Genomic DNA, 8,263 nt, shown 5'->3' with positions numbered 1-8,263 from the left:
AACTCCCAACTCTCCATTGTGGTTCCTCAGTCTTATTTTCAGGAATTCTCAGCTTTTGACCTTTGCCAAACTTCTAAGCTCCTCAGGGACTAGAAACTTAATTCAGTAGCTTTGCCCTGAATCAAACAAGAATACAAAAGAGAAACTCACATATGGTCCAAATTATGTAGTGCATTTAAAAGTGTATGTGGCATGAATTTTGGATGGATCTTCCTCTCACTTTAGTATAGTATACTTGGCTTGTGGACAGTTGATCTCCTTAAATATCCCACCCAATTCTGTCATTGTGTGTCCGGAATTGGTGGGTTCTTGGTCTCACTGACTTCAAGAATGAAGCCGCAGACCCTCCAGGTGAGTGTTACAGCTCTTAAGGTGGCGAGTCTGGAGTTTGTTCCTTCTGATGTTCGGGTGTTTGGAGTTTCTTCCTTCTGGTGGGTTCGTAGTTTCGCTGGCTCAGGAGTGAAGCTGCAGACCTTCGCGGTGAGTGTTACAGCTCATAAAAGCAGTATGGACCCAAAGAGTGAGCAGTAGCAAGATTTATTGCAAAGAGCAAAACAACAAAGCTTCCACCGTGTGAAAGGGGACCCGAGCGGTTTACCACTGCTGGCTGGGGCAGCCTGCTTTTATTCTCTTATCTAGACCCACCCACATCCTGCTGATTGGTAGAGCCCAGTGGCCTGTTTTGACAGGGCACTGATTGGTGCCTTTACAATCCTTGAACTAGATACAAAGGTTCTCCACATCCCCATCAGATTAGTTAGATACAGAATATGGACACAAAGGTTCTCCAAGGTCCCACCGGAGCAGCTAGATACAGAGTGTCGATTGGTGCACTCACAAACCCTGAGCTAAACACAGGGTGCTGATAGGTGTGTTTACAAACCTTGAGCTAGATACAGAGTGCCGATTGGTGTATTTACAATCCCTGAGCTAGACATAAACATTCTCCACTTCCCCATCAGAATCAGGAGCCCAGCTGGTTTCACCCAGTGGATCCCGCACCGGGACTGCAGGTGGAGCTGCCTGCCAGTCCCGCGCCGTGAGCTCACACTCCTCAGCCGTTGGGTGGTCGATGGGATTGGGCGCCGTGGAGCAGGGGGCGGCGCTCCTAGGGGAAGTTCGGGCTGCACAGGAACCCGCGGAGGCGGGGAAAGGCTCAGGCGTGGCTGGCTGCGGTCCGGAGGCCTGCCCCGCGGGAAGGCAGGTAAGGCCCGGCGAGAAATCGAGCGCAGCGCCGGTGGGCTGGCACTGCTGGGGGACCCAGTACACTCTCCGCAGCCGCTGGCCCGGGTGCTAAGTCCCTCACGGCCCGGGGCCAGCAGGGCCGGCCGGCTGCTCCGAGTGCGGGCCCGCCAAGCCCACGCCCACCCGGAACTCCAGCTGGCCCGCAAGCGCAGCGCTCAGCCCCGGTTCCCGCTCGCGCCTCTCCCTCCACACCTCCCTGCAAGCTGAGGGAGTGGGCTCCGGCCTTGGCCAACCCAGAAAGGGGCTCCCACAGTGCAGCGGTGGGCTGAAGGGCTCCTCAAGTGCCGCCAAAGTGGGAGCCCAGGCAGAGGAGGCGCCGAGAGCGAGCGAGGGCTGTGAGGACTGCCAGTACGCTGTCACCTCTCAATTGTCCCCTGCTAGAATAACAGAGTAATTGATAATCATGGCCATAAGAGGGGTGGGGGGGCAGAGTCAGGAATTTCTGCACTATGTGGCGCAAGGAGGTAAGTGACAATCTTGAAGTCCTAACTTCCACTGTTCTAGAAAGTATAGTGGTGATTTGTGTGCAAAGATCGAAATTTTTTAAAAGTACCAAGTTTCTGAAATTCAATAAAATATCTTTATTAATTAAAAAATATAGCTAACAAATATGTATTTCACCAAGGCCCTTCACTTCTTTCTATTTGTGGAGAAGAGCTGTGTGAAAATTATTAGGGTATACTACAAAGTATTTAGGACTCAGAAATTGCCCCAAGGTAACTTATTCAAGTTGGAGCTAAACCTTTTGGAATAGCACGTTATCCCATCAGTTTATGTGGATTATTAAATTTAATTCTCAAAACAATATTATGCAACATAATATTCTTTATTAAACTATTTGTGATAATGAAACTGAGGCATGGAGAAGTTATACCCCCTTAGCAAGAAGCAGATCCAAAAACTAAATCCAGGCAAACTATTCAGAGTCATAGTGCAGCCTTCCTCACATGATAGAATCTGAAATGCTACTCAGCTCCTGAATGGAATGAAAGTTGGCCTTGAAATCAGCGTTTACAAGGTAGGAGTCTAAGGAGACATCACTGACCTTGACTTCTATTTCTAATTGAAAATAAAATGCAGCTATAATCACCTCTATTGATTAAAACTTCCCTCTACAGTTTGGCTGCATATTCCCAAAAGATAGACTCAGTAAAGTGCACTGAGTTGACAAACTACACATAATCAAGAGATATTTTCTCCCCTTAGAGATTTTCTATATGATAAAGTTAATAAATTCCATAGGCTTGCAAATAAAAAGCATTAGAAGTATTTTCTCATTAAGAATTTATACCTAGTTAATGGTAATAAAGAAAACACATTAGCATGATATTTATGTGAATGTTGCATGTCTTTCTAAGAAGATTTTATCACCTTTACGATCATCAAGTGTAATAATAATGTGACTTTAAAATCCTCTGCTTGCTATTTCTGTGTTTAACTTTTAAACTGAAAACATACTAGATAAAAAGGACAGGCCGAGCGTGGTGGCTCACACCTGTAATCCTAGAACTTTGAGAGGCCGAAGTGGGCAGATCACTTGAGGTCGGGAGTTCAGGACCATCCTGCCCATCATGGTGAAACCCGGTCTCTACTAAAAATACAAAAATTAGCCAGGCATAGTGGCGGGTGCCTGTAATTCCAGCTAGCTGGGGGGCTGAGGCAGGAGAATTGCTTGAACGCAGGAGGTGAAGGTTGCAGTGAGCTGAGATCGTACCACTGCACTCCAGCCTCAGTGACAGAGTGAGACTCTGTCTCAAAAAACGAACAAAAAGGAAAGTATGAAACCATACTGTGTTACCATTTTATAAACTTTCAGATATCTGACACAATAGAAATAGCAAGTTTTTTTTTCTTTTTTTTTCTTTTTTTTTTTTTGAGATAGAGTCTCACACTCCACCCAGATTGGAGTGCAGTGGGGGAATCACAGCTCACTGCAGCCTTGACCTCCTGAGCTCAATCAATCCTCCCATCTCAGCCTAGCCCTAGTAGCTGGAACTACAGGCATGTGCCACCACACTTGGCTACCTGGCTATTTTTTTTTTTTTAATATTTTGTAGAGATGTGATCCCACTGTGTTGTGCAGGTGCCCAGGATGATCTCACTCTCCTGGCCTCAAAGGATTCTTCTGCCTGGGCCTCCCAAAGTGCTGGAATTATGGGCATGAGTCTCAGTGCCCAAAGAGTGTTATTTGAATTTTTTCTAATTTTATAGCCTATCAAGGTAAGTTATAAAATAAGCAGCTAAAATACTGCAATTTGAGGAACAGAAATTGCTTTCTAGAAGTGTGTGTATGGTACCCTGCCAAACTATTTGATAAATTATTGTCACATTTCATCTGTCTATGCTGATGTCATAGACACAAACTCCATCACGGTGATTCTTTAAGTGTCTTGGTGATTCTTTTATGTATGAGAGACAAAGTTTGGCATTAAAACATAAAGTCATGAGAAGAAAATCATCCATGGCAAAGTTTAAGAACGTCTTTTTGAAGCATTGCCTGTATATATGTTTGTAACATATAAGCATATTCTAAAATATCCTTGGTAAGATCGTTACCAAGGCATATATTTTACACCCTTTACATTTACACTTACATTTACACTGTGTTGTTATCTTCATTCTTTTAAAAGTAATTTGAATGATGTAAAAGACAATAAGATAATATGCCAAATTTTCATGGCTAGCAAAATAGGTTGCATTAGTTAAGAAAACTTCCTTTCCATGCCTGGTTCTAATGGAGTTGTAAGTCTTTGTTCAAGAGCTTTATTTGGTGATTTTGCCTATGATTGGTTCTGTCCTTGTAATCTAAAAGTCTGTAGGGATAAGAATGCCTTCAAATGTCTGTGTTATTCGACAATAACTCTTTGATCCCCAAATGATTTTTCCTGGGTTATACGTGACCTGACATGCATATGATGGGTGTTCGCTATTTGTTTGCCTTCTTGCCTGGGACAAAAGATAATCTGACACGCACTAATGACATTTTCAAAATGGTCTAGGACTTATTGTTGGACTTATTGTTATGGAATTTGAAGAGATTGAGGTTTCAAATGTGCTTTCCTTTTTTTAAATCCCTTTTCTGAACCCAGTCTTCAGAGTCCATTTCATGCTTTTATCAAATTTTTATCATTACCTTGAGGTAAAAATACATGAACACATACACACATGTACACACACACACACACACATATCAGGGAGGCTATTTTTTTAATGAATGGTCATTGAAATATTTGACTTTTTAAAGTGTGTACATTTGTTACTTTGATAAAAATTAAAGAAAAACTAATAGTCTTAGGCTCCAATAATAAAAATCTCGATTATAGGAAAAAATAAAACTAAGGAATGCCAGTTATTTTGTTGGCATTTTTGGCAATTTAATAAGAAGTAATTATTTTGTTATCAAAGAATGCTACATTTCTAAAACACTATTTTTATGAACTAGGACATTTACTTTTGATTCTTTAAATGTTCAGGGAATATTCTTTATATATGCTAAAGCCACTTCCCGCTTTCTTGAAGATTATTTCAAAAAATTTGTATTGACTGCCTCCTTTGTGTAAAGCACTTTGGAGAATACAAAAATGAATAAGACATAGCCCATATCCTTAAGATGCTTAGAGGGTAGCAGATCCTAAGGGGGACATGGAAGAACTAAGCTACAGGAAAGAGTGATAGGTGATATGCTGTTGATAAGGGATCAGGAAACTGAAACTCCTACAGATGCCTAACAGGAAACATAAATGTGTGACTTGCTCACAGAAAGATAATGGGGAGGGGTGAGGCCTGTGGATGTTCTGGGAGTCCGCGTGCTGCTTAAAATTTTTCAGAGACATTAAAAAAAAAAAAAAGACTGTGCCTGCCAAAGGAAACGTAATTATTGTTATATAAAAGCTAAAATGCTTTGGGAAGTGTCTGGGTGATCGCACTCTCACAGTACACACACACACACACACACACACATATACACACACACAGTATATAGTTTTTATACATATATACACTGTATATGTGCATATATATACAATATGTGTATAAAACATAATAAAGAGCATTAATATTTATGGCACTGAGAAAGGTGACACATAGGATTATGAAATATTTTGATGGTAGGCCAGAAAATATCAATTCAACTCACATATGACTTTGTATATTTTGTTTTACCAGAATAGTTATTTTATGGAAATAATGTATAGTACAATACTATACGTTAGTAGTGATGTGTCTTCTCCCCCTTTGCCTTCTTCTATGATTGGAAGCTCCCTGAGGCCTCTCCAGAAGCAGATGCCAGCACCATGCTTCCTGTAAAGCCTGCAGAACCATGAGCCAATTCTTCTTTTCTTGTAAGTTACCCAGTCTCAGGTATTTCTTTATGGCAGTGCAGGCCTAATACAGAAGAGTTACCTCCTCTCTCATCACAGTTACTACATTTCTATGAATGTGTTTCTTAAATATATTAGTGATTTTATAAGATGCTTAATAATGTTCATTCAATTTGGGTATATTATCAACTATAATATCTAGGTTTTAAAAAGTTAAGTGATGTTTCAAATGTTAAGTAATATTTTCTTCATTAAGTTTTGGCCCTTTATTCAGGACTTTACATTTATCCGTTTTTGCTTAGTTTATTTAATTTAGCTGTAACTACGGGATTTTGTTTACTAAATTGTCATATATAATACCCCCAAATTAAACACATTTTTATTACCTTAAGAATAGGCAACTGATTGTCTTTATTTACTTTAAATCCCTTAGAGATTTGAGAGAGTAGTCTTGGGTTTGAAAGGTACAGAATATCTAAATATTTCCACAAATAATTGGAAAAAACATAAGCTGCATGGAACAAAATTCCTGTGCTACATCTCAAGTAAGCTCCGTAATGGTATCATCTTTTCAGCATAATCTTTATGCACTTAGGCCATTACAGAAGATGTATAACAAGTCTTTTTCATTTTGTGGAATATAAAATGTCAAGGTCAGATCTGTGGCAGGCATGAGGTGGGAGGAAAGTAAAAAGTAAAAGATTTTTCCAGTAATTTTATTCCCTTTTATAGATTAGCTTCAACAACCTTAAAATATGGATAAGTTATATAAAATGTTTCATTTTGAAATGGACAGTCTTGATTCTCTGACACAGGCATTGTGAGAGTCCCACCTAGGCTTTAAATGAAGTGTGAGATAATTTTATTCTCCAGTTGATAAGGATCAGTGAGTTTTTATAAGGAGCACAGTTGTATTTCAGCAGATCTAAGCTGCATACAAGTTTCAGCCTTTTCTTTCTATATTATGGTCACTGCAAACAACCAATTAATTAACATTTTTTATTCTTAACTTTGCACAGGCTACTGTACATTTCACTGCAGGGAATATTGTGATCAATAAAATTCAGCCTCTCCCCTTAGGAATCTTATATTCTAGTAAAAGCAGCAAGACAATGAATAAATACATATTTTTAGGGCCGTGAAACTACTCTCTGTGATAGTAGGATGGTGGATACATATCATCATATATTTGTAAAAACTCATAGAATTTACCATACCAAGAGTGAATCCTAATGTAAATTATGAACTTTAAATGATGATGATGTGTCAGTGAAAGTTCATGGATTGTAACAAATATACTACTTTGGTACTGGATGTTGATAGTGGGGAAGGCTGGGGTAGGGACCTCGGTATATTAGACCTCTGTATTTTTCTGCTCAATTTTTCTGTGAACCTAAAACAGCTCTGAAAAGTAAAGTTTATAAAAATACATGTAATAAAATGTTTTGTAAATGTCACCAGAAAAAATTCTATAAGGTTGTATGTACTTTATGGAAGGAAGAGTTGGGAAGAGTTCATGATTGAAGGGGACTCTAACGAATGGGTAGGACTGATAGGCATTCCAGCTAGAGAAGATAGGACGAGCAAAAGCTTGGCAGCAAGACATTTGAGGGGCTTTGGGGTAGGAACAAGGGTTCTAGATGCCTTTTACCCACCATTCCTCTGAGGTAATGGCCTGTGGAATACACAGACAAGAATTTGTAGCCAAAGGAGAACCAAAGCACACTTTATTAATCTGAGCACTCATCCTAACATCCCAGAAAAATGCATGTTTCCAGCAAACTGTATTGGAAAACACAAGGCCAGAATGAGTCTTATTCCTCCCACGTTTTATTCCCAATTCAATTATCAGCCCATTTGGAGGTGAAAAATATAGAGCAGAGTGCTAATGCAAATAATTGTTTTACTTCCATTCAGTTATTGTGCCCCTAAATGGCAGGTGATCTTCTGAATGCCAGGCTTTCCCTTTTGTCCCCAGAACTCTGTATTACGTCCTGGAAAGAACTTTGCTCTCCCCACAGGTTTAGACAGAAGCATGAAGCAAAGTGAAGACTAGATGTTCCCATTCTCAGATTTCCTTCCAACTTGCCCCCAGTAATTCAATATTTACAAATATTTGATTTAGGTAATTCAGTATTCATATTTGATAATATTTCAATATTTCAACTATTGATACTAAATTGAATATTGAATTTTGATTTAGGGGTAAATATTGCAATTTTTTTTTCTTTTTGTGCTCACTAATCTATCTCCAGCATTGATACAGAGTTGCATATTTAAGTTCATTTTCAGAGTTGCTCTTTATGGCAATTTTCATGTACTGCACTAAAGTAAAAATATCCAATTTATCCTTTTGCCTTATGATAATTCTAGTAACTGAATTGCTATGTTTTCTTAAGATGGCCAAACAGCAATGACAACAACCATTTTAAAAATCTGGTTATTTAGATTCACAGCCATAAGCATTCCTAGAGAATCCTCTAAAAAATAAAATGCTTTGCTAAGGAGACTTTTATAGGATTAGAGTAAAATGAAAACAATTGTAAAAACAACAGACAAAAGTAATAGCACAAAAAAATAGCTAGTTAGGACAGAGAAAATGGAACTATTATAGCATGGGCCTTTGTTTCAAAGAGGTCTGTGAAGAGAGGGCACACAGAATTAAATTAGGACAAGGACACTTCTAAAATGTGGCTTTA

The 8,263-nt window shown here is 39.2% G+C and overlaps 1 long non-coding RNA gene across 4 annotated transcripts in view; it reads left to right on the top strand.

The window, feature by feature from the left end:
* The first annotated feature begins 1,068 nt into the window (after positions 1-1,068).
* The window catches only part of LOC134758943 (uncharacterized), a 201,861-nt gene continuing 194,666 nt past the window's right edge, over positions 1,069-8,263 (top strand). For 3 of the 4 annotated variants that reach the window (XR_010134743.1, XR_010134745.1, XR_010134744.1), the window contains exons 1-2: positions 1,094-1,204; positions 5,502-5,585. This is a non-coding gene — a long non-coding RNA (uncharacterized lncRNA). Of the gene's footprint in view, positions 1,205-5,501; positions 5,586-8,263 lie in introns of all 4 variants that reach the window. The other variant, XR_010134746.1, reaches the window with a different exon arrangement.

Source organism: Gorilla gorilla, chromosome 6 (genome assembly GCF_029281585.2).
Source record: "Gorilla gorilla gorilla isolate KB3781 chromosome 6, NHGRI_mGorGor1-v2.1_pri, whole genome shotgun sequence".
Lineage (NCBI taxonomy): Eukaryota > Metazoa > Chordata > Mammalia > Primates > Hominidae > Gorilla > Gorilla gorilla.
This window is presented reverse-complemented; position numbering and strand designations above follow the sequence as displayed.